This window comes from Dermacentor albipictus, chromosome 6 (assembly GCF_038994185.2).
Source record: "Dermacentor albipictus isolate Rhodes 1998 colony chromosome 6, USDA_Dalb.pri_finalv2, whole genome shotgun sequence".
In the NCBI taxonomy this organism is placed as follows: Eukaryota; Metazoa; Arthropoda; class Arachnida; order Ixodida; family Ixodidae; genus Dermacentor; species Dermacentor albipictus.
This window is the reverse complement of record NC_091826.1, coordinates 105,589,082-105,605,882: the sequence shown is the minus strand read 5'-3', so window position 1 is coordinate 105,605,882 and position 16,801 is coordinate 105,589,082. Positions and strand designations below refer to the sequence as shown.

At 47.8% G+C, this 16,801-nt stretch overlaps 1 long non-coding RNA gene across 1 annotated transcript; it reads left to right on the top strand.

The window, feature by feature from the left end:
* Window positions 1-6,796: 6,796 nt before the first annotated feature.
* LOC135904970 (uncharacterized) lies at window positions 6,797-16,310 on the top strand. The gene is made up of 3 exons (XR_010565272.1): window positions 6,797-6,887; window positions 12,513-12,539; window positions 16,272-16,310. It is a non-coding gene; the product is annotated as an uncharacterized lncRNA (long non-coding RNA).
* The last annotated feature ends 491 nt before the right edge of the window (window positions 16,311-16,801 follow it).

The window sequence follows — 16,801 nt, the reverse complement described above, 5'->3', positions numbered from 1 at the left end:
TTCTACAGTGGAATTTTCTAAGCATGACCAAAAAGCTGTTTGAAATGATGATGTTCCAGCGGTAGCCGCAATGCTAGAAGGAAGCGAATTCCACTCTTCAATAGCCAGGACCAAAAGTGAGTATTTGTATCGTTCTGTCCGAGCGAAAATGGGTTAGTCTTCTTCATGTGATCTACACAAGCCGGTGCTTGCGGCAACGGGAGAAGATGCGAACTTGCGGATGGTGTGTTGCTGTGGTAGAGAGTATGGAAAAAAGATAAACGGCTGTGTTTTCTGCGCATGACCAGAGGCGGGAGACGGAGTGATATTTTCAGTATTGTTACAGTTTGATACCGAGAGTAACGGAAACGGATGAATCGAGCAGCCTTGTTTTGTATAGATTTCAACATGTTAACAAGATACGTATAATGACGGTTTCAGATCACGGATGCGTATTCTATCACAAGCCTGATTAGCATGTTGAATGCGTGTAGTTTTGTGTCCTGGTTGGCTTGGTGTAGTCGGCGTCTAAGAAGACCAAGTTTTTTAGGTGTTTGGTAGTAATCAGTTCAATATGAGTGCTCCAGGATAAATACGAGCTAAAATTTACACCGCGGTATTTTACCGACGCTGAAGTTTCAATGATAGTATTATTAAATGTGTGGGCATTAGGAATCGCCTTAGCAGCGGAAGGAAACTTCAGATGTATAGTTGTGTCTGCGTTAATTACCATCTGCCCTACCGCACCAATGAGTTGGCTCATCAAGATCAGGCTGGAGAGCAATGACGTTAACAATCATGCCGTCGCTTCTATGCAAAGAGGTTATGTATTTAAACTTCTGGAGTGACAGTCCAATCCGCCAACTACGGGAGCGCTTGAAGCCGCCGGCGGCCATATTGTTAGAGGAAAAGGAGCACGGTTACAATACGTGGCTGCAAGCACGCGCGACGCAACTGTGCTTGCGGTTCTGCGATGAAAAATGAAATGAGACCCCTTTAGGAAGTATATCAGTCCGGCATTGTGTATCGCTGTTGTCAAAAAAAAAAAGAATGTCATGGTGGTGGGTGCCTTGTGTTCTGTGTAGAATATGTTGCGAGAACTGAAAAACAGTCGTTTCCTGTTTTCTTCACTCAGTAACCTGCCGCGTGCATCGGCACTGTGATGCCCTTTCGTCAATACGTGGTGCCGGGCGGTATTGGCAAAACATGACCTTGAAATATAGTATCCTTATGCTATTTCTTAAAAAATCACTATTTGTGTTAATGAGCGTTTTTGATTTAAACCTAGAAAACAAGAAAAATATTCAACGGTAGGTCTCATTTTTGTCCGGCACCCGCCGTGGTTGCTCAGTGGCTATGGTGTTGGGCTGCTGAGTACGAGGTCGCGGGATCGAATCCTGGCCACGGCGGCCGCATTTCGGTGGGGGCGAAATGCGAAAACACCCGTGTACTTAGATTTAGGTGCACTTTAAAGAACCCCAGGTGGTCTAAATTTCCGGAGTCCCTCACTACGGCGTGCCTCATAATCAGAAAGTGGTTTTGGCACGTAAAACCCCATAATTTAAAAAAAAAAAAAATTTTTGTCCGGCGTTTCAGTTCTAGCTGAAAAGAGTTGGTGAAAGCAAATTTACAATAAAGCTAAGGCGACCCGCCATCTGCACGAAGCCGAAAGCCTACATGCGCTCCAATGAGGGTAACCTGCCTAAGTTAAAGTCATGCGTCACTGGCGGCTCAAGCAATCTTTACTTTTCTTCTCGTTTCTGCATCCGTTCTGCATCCAAATGCAAGATGCTGCATTTGGGAGATGGGCTCGAATCCCGGTGGTTTGTTTGGGACGACAGCTTTCTGTGCACTCTGGTGACTGTGACGCTCAGAATTAGGCGGCAGCCTGACGACAACGGTTGCCGTCAACGTACCAGAATAAGCGGGCGTGCAAGGTCCCACTTAAAGCCGAAAGTACATTCAGAGGAGATACGCTATACTCTTGTCGGCAAAAAAAAAGTGATGAGTAACGAGCGGTGCTGTTGAGCGACGCTGTAGACCGATAATGTCACCATAGACAGGACCATGCTCCAATCCCGGTGCTCAGCGGAAATATACATCGACAGCATTTCAACTAGCGTGCTATGGATACTTCATTAAGGTCGTTGCGTGTTTGTGTTGTGTCTTGCAGGAGCGAGTAGTACAGGAGATGACATTGGAGAGAAGGCGGTGAGCGAAGTCCGCGAAAAGTAATTGAGGATAGCCATATTGAACGTCGACGCCGTGTTGAAGAAAGCCTGCGACTTCAGTGGCTCAGCCGACAGAAAGGCTTGAGTGGTACCATACCGCTGGGCGTATTCGGTAACCACAGCGATAGACACACTCTTTGCGGAAGTAAACAGAGGAAAGGGACGTAGTGAGTTGGCCGCCCTTTTCAAGCTCTGGTATGGCTTGAAAAATGAATGTGGAGAAGTATGACGCACCAAATAGTATATGCCAATCCAAATGAATCAGCGTGGTCATACTTGCGCGACATTCCATGGTGGCCTGCCACCAGAACACCATGAAGTTGCAGCGATGAAAGTTTTCATTGGGTACTTGAGAATAAAAAACGAGCACATCAAAGATATCCGGGGGATGTTTCTACGGTATAAGAACAGATCGCCTTCGCCCCCCCCATTTAACTAAATAACTAAATCACGAATATAAGCTTACAAACAGTATCCCGGCCACGGCGGCCGCATTTCGATGAGGGGCGAAATGCGAAAACACCCGTGTACTTAGATTTAGGTGCACGTTAAAGAACCCCAGGTGGTCAAAATTTCCGGAGTCCCCCACTACGGCGTGCCTCATAATCAGAAAGTGGTTTTGGCACGTAAAACCCCAAATATTATATTATTATTATTAGCTTACAAACAGGGGCATCGTAAGATCGAGCACTAGGGCGCTTGTTGATCTTGTTCAGGATGACGTCAGCGTTTCATTCAGCGTTTATTTCTGAGAAAATGAGTTGGAGTTACGTTTATTTGCATCACAATGGCGGGCATAATCAGGCAAACATTGACAGCATTTCATTAGAGGGTGCCTGACTACTCTGTGGAGATTACGTTTAACAATGACAACAAACAGAGAAAGCTTTGCTTACACAGATTCGCACATAAGTAGGATACGCATAATTTTGTGACTATCAATTTAAAGGGTTCAGAATGGCGCTCATTAGCCCAACATTTCCATCCACAGTGAGCAAAAGCGGCTGTCGTATCCACAGTAGAATTGATTTAAATGGCTTTAATCCCATGGACATATCGTCGCCAACTTTCTTGGGAATGGAGTCGTCAAAATTGAATACAGGTGACAGGGAAATCAGGAGGTTGATGAACGGCAAGAATGCGGAAGCTTGCACAAGACCTCAGGGATATAAAATGACCTTTTGAGCAGCTTGGTCAGGGGGCCATGCAATGGTTTCCACGTCTATTAAAAATCCTCCAAAATATTAACAGAGGCCGACAAAAATGCGCGAATTTTGGGAACGGTGAAACAGCTGGAAATTTCACGACAGCCTTAGCCTAAATATAAAATACGACTTAAAAATAAGAAACCATAACGTTGACAGGGCGGCCAAATTCTGGCACAAATAAATCGGCTGTTGAAGCAGTTCAGCTGAAACGCAATGGTGCGAAATAGGGCGAGAATGTCGGCAAGTGTTGAAGAAAGGTCAAGTAGGTCCTGTGGCCGACGCCAGCGCTCGGCAGCTGTCAAACGACTGCACGTATTAGCGAGATGCCTGGTCGTCAGTAATTACAGTATGATTCGGGTCTAAAATATTGGACGCGGACTCCATCACATTGAATACAGTGCATTCTTGGACAGATGGTACCCATTCTCTCGCAATGAGGATGGGAACAAATTGTATCACGCGCCGGCTGTCACCTTCCTCCTACTGCCAACATTCCTTTCCCTCCGTAGTTGCTTAGCTTTTATTGGGTTCGACTGCTAATCACGAAGTCTCAGGATCGAATCCCAACCACGGCAGCCGTATTTCAATGGGTGTGAAATGCGAAAACCCGCATACCTAGGGTTAGGCGCACGTTAAAAATCCCAAGTGGTCTAAATTATTCCCGAATCGTCCACTACGGCGTGCCTCATAATGAAATCGAGGTTTTGGCAAGTAAATCCTCATAATGCGTTATGTAACATTCGTTTAGGATGTCCTGGGCAGTCGCTCAACTCTTGAATACAATTAAGTGTGAGGAGTTGCGCGGGAGCTCTTTGGAAATATTATCATCATCATCATCATCATCATCATCATCATCATCATCATCAGCCTGGTTACGCCTACTGCAGGGCAAAGACCTCTCCCATACTTCTCCAACAACCCCGGTCATCTACTAATTGTGGCCCTGTCGTCCCTGCAAACTTCTTAATCTCATCCGCCCACCTAACTTTCTGCCGCCCCCTGCTACGCTTCCCTTCCCTTGGAATCCAGTCCGTGTATAATAGCTGTGTCTTACCAGTACTCACCTACGGGCAGAAACTTGGAGGCTTACGAAAAGGATTCTACTTAAATTATGGACGAGGCAACGAGCTATTGAAAGAAGAATGATGGGTGTAACGTTAAAGGAAAAGAAAAGAGCAGATTGGGTGAGGGAACAAACGCGAGTTAATTACATCTTAGTTGAAATCACGAAAAAGAAATTGGCATGGGCTGGACATGTAATGAGGAGGGAAGATAACCAATGGTCATTAAGGGTTGCATATGTGGATAGCCTTTATGGCGTTCGATAGCTGCTAGTCTACATTGCGGCTATATAATAAAGGCGGAACGGCAACATGGTAGCGAATGTGGAGAACATACAAATCCTGCATATATTACTGCACAATAATTTTAAATAGCGTTCTTGCTTCACGCACGTGGATAACCGCCATAGGAGACTACTTTGGAAGCTAACTGCAAGTACTGTATATGTCGTACCCAAGGGTGTACCTGGCCTGGTGGCCAGTAAATGTGACGTAATATTGCGAGCAGCTTCGGCCATAGCATGCTAACGGATGACGACATGAAGTGACTAGCGCAAGAGTGGACAGGGGACGCTAAAGACGCTACAAGGACAAGCGCCCAGTTGGAAGTTTGCGCTTATCCTTGTCGCCTCTTTAGTGTCCCGTGTCCACTCTTGCGCTAGTCACTTTAGCATGAAATACCAACTAGCCCCCTCTCACACCCTGTGACGACACAGGGACAGTTTGCTCAACTCTTGTTTCGTGACTTTTGTATCAAGGTGAAAAACCAACATATCCATGTATATGTCTTCATACTTAAGCACATCTAGATTTGCAGCTTCGGCGATAGCCCATGAGTGCGCATTGCAAAGTCGCTAGTGAAATAATTGTGTGCACCTTAACGAATTCGATAAGGGAAAATCAAAATCCATCCACGACGGCGTCTCTAGTAGGCGCTGTGCGATGTTCCGACCTTAACAATATATGCCGATTGAAGAAAGGCTGCCCCGAAGTGCTTCTGACGGTTAGGCTAGCTTCTTTACTCCGTAGAATGAAAAAAAAGAAAAGGAAAAGAGAAGAAAAAAAAGAACCGAATCAAAAGCCCAGAATCAACAATTGCTCGTCGCGAGTAAACGCTGGATGACGAGTAATTTCCAGGCGACGAGCGAATACGCTTGATCAAGAACACTGATAACGCCGGCGGGACAAGCATTGTGGCGAAGTTCAATGCGCAGGGATAGCTTTTACTTTTTTATTTTGGTTTGGTTGACGTCATCACGCGTCACCGCGGGAAGTTTGAAAAGTTTAAGGTGAGTAGGCCACGTGGTAGCATTCACGCGAACTAAACCCTTGTGTCCAGAAAAGCTGGATACGATGGGATGAAAAATCCGATTTCCGTTGGACCATCCATTGGACAGCTTGACAAATCCACCATCCCTCATTTGGGCAGAGGCAGCATGCATACCATTCTTTCATTCATTCAAAATATACCACATGTATACCGTAGATACACAATAATCAGAGATCTAGTTCCAGCTATATTAGTAGCCTTTTTGAATATTCTCTTGAAGTCTTGTTTCTGGTGTTTCGGATTGCTGTAGTTATTGAGTACGAATAAGGTATTGTTCCTTCGATTTTTGTGTAAAGTTGGTACTACAACCTCAACCACAAGGTACTCTAGGTATTTGTCCATGATGCCCAAGTCATGTGGCATGTGTGTAAGCTGCTTATTTACAAGCACGTATAGGCCCCTACAGTACGTTTGGCACTATATGGCCTCGTATCCAGGGGCGTAATCAGGGGGGGGGGGGGTTCTTATGGGGCTTTAGCCCCCCCCCCGAAATTTTTTTGTGCTGTCCATGCACCGCTGACCAAAGCAACCCCCGGTGCAGGAAATCATTCTGAGGTGCATATCCTCATCATCCTTCCAAAGCGGAACCAGCCTTTCAACCTAAAGTTTGAGCAGTTCCTCTCCTGTGTGTGACTGTCGTTGTGACCGCAATTCTATGACTACGCACAATTGGCGAATGTTTTATTGGCTTACACGTTTCCTTACTAAGTACCGTGTAAAAAAAAAGCGGAATGGTCGAGAGGTAACACTTCCGACTAGGAATATGTATGTACACAGTTCGAACTCAGGTTGCGAGGCCTTCATTCTTTGCTTTATTTTTTACAGCGAAGGCATTTCCGTCGTCAGCGAACAAACCGCGAAGTAGCTCCTTGGCGTCTCTCGGCGCAACCGCGCGGTGGAGTTGGTTTTACTTCATTGTGGAAAGTTTCACGCACAGCAAACGACGGCAGCACCCTATCCGCTTCTGGGTATCTGCCTTATTTATGCAAGGTTAAGAAGAAGAAGAAGAAGAAGAAAGACTCGCTCGTCCGTTCACTGGTGACTGATACGGTATAGGAAACTACAACAACGATGGCCGGTGAGTGGTTTTAGTAACGGTTTTCACTTGCCCCATGCGCATGGTAACGTTCGAGACGGCTTTGCTTCGCACACTCTCGCAACCTTCCCAGATAGCAGTAGGCCTGTGTGCTCTCAGATATGACTTCGCGAAGAAGGCCTCCCGAAAAAAGCACTGTAAAATTGTCTGCCCCAACGTGAAAAAAAATAATGGCGCCATATTTTAAGGACGTGTTTGCTGTCCCGATGAAAGGAGCTTTGTTGCAGCGTGTGGAGCATATGATGGTGTGATCGAAAGTCTTGATGTCCAGTTTTGTCACTTTCGCCTTAGCAGCAGTGTGAGTCGATGTGCGACACCTTCGCGTGACCGTAATGCCGGCGTTGTTCGGACTACAAAACATTTCTGTCGTTTGACGAATAAAACTGGTTATTCGTACCATTTATAGGAGTACAACTTCCTGTCTCATAAACACGCTCTCCCGTGTCTTTTAATAGCCGATGTGGATGGGCTCGGCTTTGCTTGTCTTCGTGACATCCCCTTTCTCATAAATCATGCCTGTAAATCGGGTTGATCACACTGCCAGACTTTGCGGGTATGGAACTTTTTCCCACATCCAGGCTCGGTGTGCCTAAAGGGCAACTCCGGCGTTTTCTTTAACCATAATTAGGTATTTCTATATTCAGATAGAATTGACAGTCCTGTCACCGGTAGGGTGCTTCAGTTTGCTTAGAAATTCACCAATAATTTTAAATAACCAATAAGCGAGATACCAAAACCGAAACGGGTAGCTGCTTTGTGTGACGTCGCGATGAGTCGATGACGTCAGGTCCTACACTACCATAATATAAGCACGCAGAACGCGTGCTAAACAAACAGTACATGCCGCGCTAACGCCAAAGGATCGAAGCGATGTCTCCTGACGACACAGGGAGCTTTTACAGATTTTCCGAGCTCGACAGCGGTAATTTCAGCGACAATGGCGGTGTAGTCTCTGACGTCACAAACACAGGGTGGCGAGTAGAAAGTCATGAGTCGGGAACGCAACCAACATTTAAAATACATTCTCAGGAAAACAAAATGACTTGCAGCCATATGGTTTGGCGCACATAATCAGAGCGCAAAAGAGAACGCATATCAAAATTTTATTGAAATTAGTGAACATAAAAAAATCGCCGGACTTGCCCTTTAAGTGCAGGTGGTGTTGTTTGTTTGTTGTTGTTAGGCTGGTGAAGGTTGAATCGGTCAGTGCAGCTCGAACTTCTATTGGAAGTGTGCGCGATGTTTTTCGGTGGTATCGTCTTGCTTGTGTTTGCACAGTGAGAGGATGTGGTTCTTCTGTTCTTCGTATAACTGTGCCAAGGACCCGTCTTCTGTTTTATTCCAACACTTAGCCATCGGAGGAGCTCTGTCTGTATGCTGGTAAGCATGGATTTTCTGGCGGTTGAGGTCGCGTAGCAGAGCTTCTGACACATCATAGGTCGTTTCTGGTGGTAGTAGCCTTCTGTGGACTGGGATGTGAGAGTCCTTGTTCTTCTACCGGACAAACCTTGTTCTGGGGAGCCCCGTTCACCTCCAGGCAGATTTCGCAGATTGAGCAGGCCTACTTGTGTGCTGGTTCCGTCTAGTGAACACTTTCTGACTAGGCTCTTTGATGTTCGGACCGCTCCCTCTGCGATGCCGTCAGGCTTGGCATGCCTTGGACTCTACGCTACATGGTTGAATCCCGAGTCTTTGCTGAACTTCTTAAATTATTGTGCTGCATCCCATGGTACTTTGTCTGTCTTGACACATTTGGGGACTCAATTGGTCGCGAATCATTATTCATCGCGTGGTCTGCCTCTTAAGCTATACGAGTTTTCTGAACTCGATGAAGCCCGAGTAGATGTCGGCAATGGCAATGTGCCGGACCTCGTTGAAGTGGAAGAGACCACGTGGACTCTTTCCCTAGGAATATTTGGGACTACTTTCATGAGGAGCGATTGTTTTGGTGACCTGTTTTCTGCTAGCTGGCAACGCGCGCACATTTCCACGTGTTTCTAGATGCGCAAGGTCAGGCAAGGCCAAAGCACTGTCTCTCTGGCTCTTCCTTGGCAGCCGGTCACACATAAATGTCTGATGTATCTGCTTCAGCGGCCTCTTTGTTCATGGCTTCGGGATAACCAACCGATCACCTTTGAAGAGTATGTTTTCGTTGAGTGCAAGTTCATCAGAGTCAATAGATCTCTGTTTAGATAGAATTAGCCTAGCCACCTTCTCTTGAACCATTTCAATCCTAACAAATGGTACTTGTTACAGAGATTGAAGTTTAGTAGATGGACTTGACCAATCTTCGTGCTTGTGGCTTCAGACGTTATTGTGCGTTTGCTTGCTTTGCTCTTACGCGCCCTTGTTGTCCTTCTTTCGAAGTAATTTGCGAAGTCACAAATCTGTTTGAAGCCACAAGGACACAGTTTAGGCAGATCCACGTGCTGGCCTACATTCCCATTAGGGAGGCAGGAAAAAATTACGAGAGGGGACTGCGTGACACTATTGAAATCAAACGTATCGGGCCAACACGTGATCGTCACGTCAGACCACGCGGTAGGATTTAGTGCTTCCGCTCTGCGTTAAGGGTGACAGGGTTACTGCAGGGCTGCTGAACAAGCGGGCATAGGCTAAAAAATTGGAGGCTTATCAAGGTTGAGCCCAGTGGATGCGAAGCATCCACTGGGCTTAACCTTAGCGTATCCTTAGCGTTTGGAGGCATCTTGACCGCATACACGCCCGGTGCAAGGACGCTAGCGCGGTTGCGGGCACAGAGACTGACGCGACGGCGGGTGCGCGCCGCTTCATCCCTGGCGTGACGTCACATATCACGTGATGCAGCGATGGTGGCGCCGCCGCCGTGTCGCGCGCGACGGCGCGAACCGAAGCGTGGAGGCCTCCGCCGGGCGACGTCCGACGGCGCGATATGAGGCCCCATCTGCAGCCGGTGTGACGTCATCACGTGACGTCACATCATGCGATCTCACTTCAGGGTCAATGGTGGCCACCGCCGGGAGGCGACCGACGGCGCGATATGAGGCCCCATATGCAGCCTGTGTGACGTCATGTCACGTGACCCCACTTCAGGGTCAATGGTGGCCACCGCCGGGCGTCGCGCGAAGGCCCGAAACCTACGTTAATATGCTTCGCATAAAAGTACCGGGAACCAAACATTCCCGGTCAATATATGCCGACTCTCTGAGGTCATGTGTTGACCGATGCTGCTAGGGAAATACATTCACGCAGAAACTCCTCTGGGAGTTCTCTAAATATGCGCAAGCATTGTACCACCTTCTCATGTCCACGCAGCCCGGTGTCATTAACAATGTTATGAAACTTTTTGCGACCGGTATAAACGAGAGTGCTGCGGCAACGCGAAATGCTGCAGGCGACAGCGCAATCTGAACAGACGAAGCAAGCAAACTACACTGCAGGTGGCGGCGCCACGTGCACCGATGAAGTTCCGATCATTAAAAGCCGGTATCGCTCTTTAGCCCCTTATCCATCCGCATCGAACCATTACACGCCGCGCGGGCCATATCTTGAACGCGATCTGCGATGCAGATAGAGAGGTCCGACTACTGATAGCTTCGCGCGCTGTACTCTCGTCGCTTCGCCTTGAAGAAAGACGCGTGGGCCCATATTTTGAAAGCAATCTGCGATAAGCGGCAGGGTGTGACGTGTACTGAGAGATATTGGCCTCGAGCTCCACCACTGGAAAAGCTGGCGCCACCGTCGGCGTGACGTGCTAGGAGGGATCACGTGGGCATAGCGGCCGCGTCAGCTGCTTCGGGCGCGCCGAAGCGAGCTGAAAACGAGTTTAAATTCACTCGTACGCTGCGGTTTTCATTTAGTGGCGAAATTTTCCCGCTTCGAGTGTCTCCTTTACAACGCTTGAAAGCACTACAATATGTAGTGGCTGCTTTTGAAGGCGCGCGATATGATAGGCTACTGCTCGGTGCCGCAGGGCCGGACGCACGTAACGGAGGCCGGTGTCAGCCTTATTCACACGTAGCCGCAGGACAAGAAGCTGTGTGAAGCTTGGCTCGCGAAACATAAAACCGGCAAACAGTCATCGGCTACAACACGGGTATGCAGCAAGCACAGACGCGAGGAAAATTTCTGCTACGGCGTCCGGTCTGCGATGTTCTGAAAACACGCACTGAGACGCACGCCCGAGTCCGCTGCCCGACTAATGTCATGACGGTTTGATCTATGAACTTGTCGATACTATAGATACTGGCAAGTTCAGTGGAGTGGAAAGGCAGCGGTAAGAAGCACATTCAAAGAAAGCATGGCATATGGTCATGTTTGTGTTATGAATTAATGCACTGGATTACAAAAAAGGAGCAGCGGGAAATTGCACGCTGAGAACGCCGATAAACATACAGTGCGACGCAACTCGAGAAATAGTAGCGAAAGGTCAAAGAATTCTGAAGAAAAAAAGATTGAATCGTCGCGACGGCACATCACAGTCCCCGTAGGTATCGAAGTCTCTACAATGAAATTATTTTTGAACAGCTCTGATAGCGCCCACGCAACAATGGTTGCTTGTATACTGTCAAATGCTCATATTCTGCGGCCTAAAGCTCATGACACGGTGCGAAAACGCGCACGCGGAGAAAGCGAAACAGTGCGCGGACAAGCATGCAGACGCGCCGTCGGTCGCTGCGAATCTGCGCGATCGCTGCATTGAGGCTTAATTCGATTACGCTCCATTTAGTTATACAAACACTATAAGAACATATTTCACATAGTTTGCTCTCAGCGTTTACCTACCTTTCACGCAAGAAGCCGGTTCGGCAGACTCCATCGCGGTGACCGCGCGCAGTGGCGTTCACTGTACGTATTCGGTAAAGAGATAGCGTCTGTAAACGATTGTGTGCTTTCAGTTTGCCCAAAATTATTATTTAGACAGTAAGAAACTTCTCTCGTTCCGAAAGTACTTACAGAAATGTCCGGGAAAGCTCGCGCGTGGTGTTTTCAGTGAGCGCTGACAGCAAAACCTATGAGGAGCGCGCCACGTGATCCCTCATACTACGCCAGCGAGGCGCTTCCGATAGAGGGCGACTCCGTAACTCCTCGCCGCCAATATGAGCGCTGTGTTCTGGCCACTTCCTTCGCATGGAAGCCATCGGCAGCACGAAGCTAAAGTGGCTCGCTGGTGCGGTCTCTATCTATATTGTATGCGTGATTCCAAAGATTGCATGCACATTTCACTTCACTTTGATGAGTGCTTGAAGTCTGCTTCACCTCCGTCGTGGGTCAGACCGGTATTTCACTATCTCCGGGACCGGCCCACATTTTCGTCTTACGTGGTCGACGGTTTTCCCGTTGGGTAAGCATATAAATATCTCCGCATTTAAAACAAAGGGCATATCTTCACGCATAGTTCAGTTCCATCCTCCATGCCTGACGGCATCGTCTGCATAACGACAAGGACGGGCGGGCTGAGCAATACTGGCTTTCTAGATTTTTAGTCTCGTTGTAGATGTATCAGTGATAGTTGCGCCTTCAGACGCTGCATCAAATCGGACAATTACGTGACTAATTTGTATGCTTTCCTTGGTTTATTAGTGTGTATACCGCTGTCTTACCTCGTTTAACTCTCGTTCTTTATAGAAAACGAAGCCAGCTCGTTCGACGAAGGTAAGGTCTTAATTGGTCGTTTTTATCATAGTGCCGATTTTGCTATCATATTGTGATATATTAGGGAACATAATATTTTCTGAAATGAAACTTTGGGCCAATGAGCGTCAACGGAGCGGAATATGAAACAGCAGAGCGTCATGATTATAGAGTCTAACGCCTCTGCAACGAACGTCACTGCAACAATATGACCTGCACAAAGAATAATTCGTCATGTCCAGGCCCAAATCTCGTCGTTCCTGTGTGTCGTGAACGCATTTACAGCGAAGGCTATAGCAACAAATCAGCCTCTACAACGAAGGAATATATGTGTCTTCGACGACTGGTTTGTTGCTTTATAAGGAACGTACGTAGCAGCCCTGCCACGTTCCCTTATATGCTCGGCCCTGAGCTGCGGTGCTCATGTAGGGAGTGCCGTTCGATGGTTTAAACGACCGCGAGGGAGGTCCTTACTCTAATGTAGCTCTGGCAGAGACGTATCAGATAGAGGAACCAAACGTTTTGACAAAGACAGCAGTTATCATCTGACCCGTGCGTCAGTCCCGAGTGTCGCAGCAGGCGATGCCCAGTCGGCTTCAGCCGTCGCACGAAGTGTCCAGAAGAAAATTAGTTACTTCTTTCACAAAGTATTCTTTATTATGGGGTTTTACGTGCCAAAACCACTTTCTGATTATGAGGCACGCCGTAGTGGAGGACTCCGGAAATTTCGACCACCTGGGATTCTTTAATGTGCACCTAAATCTAAGTACACGAGTGTTTTCGCATTTCGCCCCCCATCGAAATGCGGCCGCCGTGGCCGGGATTCGATCCCGCGACCTCGTGCTCAGCAGCCCAACACCATAGCCACTGAGCAACCACGGCGGGTCTTTAACAAAGTAGCACTTCAATTCGTTTAAGAAAGAAGATTAAGCTTGGTAAACATGCTTAGCCTGCTCTATTGCGACGGATTTGCAAACGGTAGGGTGATCGATCTTTACAACAATCTGGCCTGTATATTGGAACATATTTTAACCCAAGGTTTCATTGTAAAGGCGTTTGACTGTACGCGATGTTTTTCAAAAATACGATTGAATTTTGGTAAGGATAGGGAAGATTATATGATTAAATGACTTAATCCCGATTGCTCTTGAAACACAGGCATACACTAAACAAGTAATTATGTAAATGACACAATAAAGCTTTCAACCGATACAGGTAGGTGATTGCACTTTGAAGCCCGCCATTCCATGAGGTTAAAGTTGTTTCCATACGTAAAAAAAAATTTACGTTCCTGATTTTTACAGTGTAAAGGTGTTCGGTCAGTTTCACCCTGTAAACTCAATTATACTGCAAGAGAGCGCAAAAGTAGGCCATCGACAATGTCGCCCATGCAGCGATGCTCGAGGGCCTGACCCAACTGGGGGCTGGAAGCCGAGCATACCAATACGTCCGAAACTTTCTCACCGACCAGAAGTGCCCGATCAAAGTCGGCGAACATGAAAATGACATTATAGAGCTGGGGAGCCGAGGCACGCCGCAGGGCTCATCGCCCCTTTTCTCTTTAACGCGGCGATGCGTGGGCTCCCGGACCTGCTATGCTCGTTCTCCGGGCTTCACCACAGCCTCAACGTAGACGACGGGACGTTATGGGCGGCAGCGGATGATCTACAAACTCTTCAGGAGATCACGCAAAGCGGCATCGACGTCGTACAAGCTTATGCGGAGTCGAGGGGCCTGGCGTGCTCACCGGAAAAATCCGAATACCTCCTGATCAAGCCCGGCAGAAGTAGCTGTCCCGGTGGATTACCACGGGGGAGACGCTTGCTTGAACTTAAGGTAGGAGGACTTACCATCCCGGAGCGCCCCAGTATCAAGATATTGGGGCTAGACTTTCAAACACGTTGCGCTCCGGGCTCATGTTAAAAAAATTCCTGAGGGCGACCAATTACACAATACAGCTGATTCGTCGGGTAACTAATCGGCACCACGGCATTGGCGAGGGCGAGCTGCTTCGACTTGTGCAGGCATACATTACCAGCAGAACCATGTACTCGACACCATATGTAAAACTCGTAGCCACGGACATAGCTAAATTAAACACAGTGATCAGAAGAACCACAAAAGCAGCCCTGGGCCTTTGTCCGCGGAATTTGGAATTTCGTCCGCGGTAGAATTTTCAAACAGGCGTGCCATGTCATCACGCGGCGCCCCCTAAGTGGCCTAAAAAACCCTTGTGTTTACCCCCGCTCACGCGGCTATGCCCGGCAACGCGTCGGCTCACAGTTTGGCTCGATATTTCGCGCGCCGAGCCTCGTCCGCGGATGTGGACGGCGTGAACGAGGAGCAGAGACACGAGAAGCCCTGCGAGACTTATCACGAAATAGCCCATAGGCATCGCTTGAGGCGTCGCGCGCTCCCACCAGGGGCCAAGCAACTCGATAAAAGGCAATCGGTCTCGTTTAGGCGACTCCAGACAAACACATGCGCACACCCAAAGTACTATAACAAAATCATAGGGGGCAAGGAAAGCGACCTATGTAGGCTGTGTTCACAAACAGGGTCACTCACACACATAATGTGGGAATGCACCTCGCTCCCATTTTCTCATTCCCCCGTCAGCAGCGAAACTGACTGGACCGCCTGGCTCAGTTCCGGGGACGTCGACCGACAGCTTGACCTGGTGGACTGGGCGGAGAAGGCCAAGCAGGCCCAGGGCCTTACTTGAGCCTGATCCCTCAGCCACCTCCCCCTTTCCCCTTTCCCTATTCAATAAAGTTTACGACCACCACCTACGCTTCGAAGTAGTTGCCCATGAGTGACGTGACTGCTTACGCCTAACTGACGGGCTTGCATGAAGCAGGGTTTGAATATTCAGCTTCTATGCAACTATTTCTCATTCACTCACAATGTATCTATCTTCTGTTCTTGGCACTCTTTTTTTCTTCTAACTCTGAGGTTTTACGTGCTGAAACCACAGTCAGATTACGAAGCACGCCGTAGGCCGGGGCTGCGGATCAATTCCGACCCCTTGGGGTTGTGTAACGTGCACCCAATGCACGGTACACGAGCGTTTTTTTTGTATTCTGCCGGCATAGGAATACGGGCCGCCATGGCCGGGATTGACCCCGGTGCAATGTCGTATAGGCCACGCCTTGAACCCATTGCTTGCACCTATGCCAACTGGTTGCGCTGACCTAGGGGCCTCGTGACTTCTTGCTGCAAAAAACTTTGGCAATGTGTAGAATTTCGTCGGACAATGATCGCGAAATGAACTGATAGTTTTCTTCGGCTGAGTACGTCTCAGGAAAGCTTTTTTTTTTCAGGTTTCATCGTAGCTCTGGGAGCTCCCATGGCAATTCTCGCTATAGCTGATGTTCACATACAGTGTCGAAGCTCGTCACTTAACGGGGTGGACTGCGCAATACGGTGTGGAAACAAGCGAATGCTGCTACAAGTCCTCCCGAGATGCGTTTTTTCACCCTTTAATGAATGCAAATACCGATCCTTAAAAGTGCAGCTAGCTGTTAGTTATACTCTGAATTATTATCGTATGATGTCCAATCATCCCACATGTTCTAAATACCAATCTTACGGCTCTTGTAAGGATGCACAGTTTGGTTTATGTTTGATAAGAATAGAGCATAAACATGAAAAAAGGCATCAGAATATGCAGGGGCACAAAGGTGGAATAGAAATTCTTGCTCACATTGATCTAATTTGCCTTTATTTTCCCAATTTTCTGGCCTTTTTCAGGTAGTGAATATTCGTCTCCGGCAGAAGCACCGGGTGAGTTTGCGAACGTTTTCGCTTATTTATTTGAACCTATTCGTGAAGCGCGTTCTACCACGAGAACAGTTATAAGTGCGACACTGTGTTCTACGTCTACGTCGTTTAAGTGAAACAGGCCTGGAGCCTTTTCTCTCTTTTAGCTCAGCTCATGGTGCCTACACACAGACCCACAGCGACTGTCTTGCCACTGAGAAGTATGTTGCTGTACCTGTGTTACACGGAAGTACCAACTTTGCACGCCTAAAAATTAAGATATACTAGTAACTCTGTCATATATATCGGCACTAAAATGTCGTGTAGACATAGACAAAAAGCCACAAATGGCTTGACAAAGGATGACTACTCCGGAATACAATGCATGCAGTTCACTGTTGTAGTCCGAGGAAGAAAGCGGCGTTTGGCTTGAACAGCGGCAAGGATGGGCTCGGCGCTGTTTATTCCAAAAAATGTATACACTCTCAAATATAGGCGCTTAGTGGCGCCGTCGGTTAGCG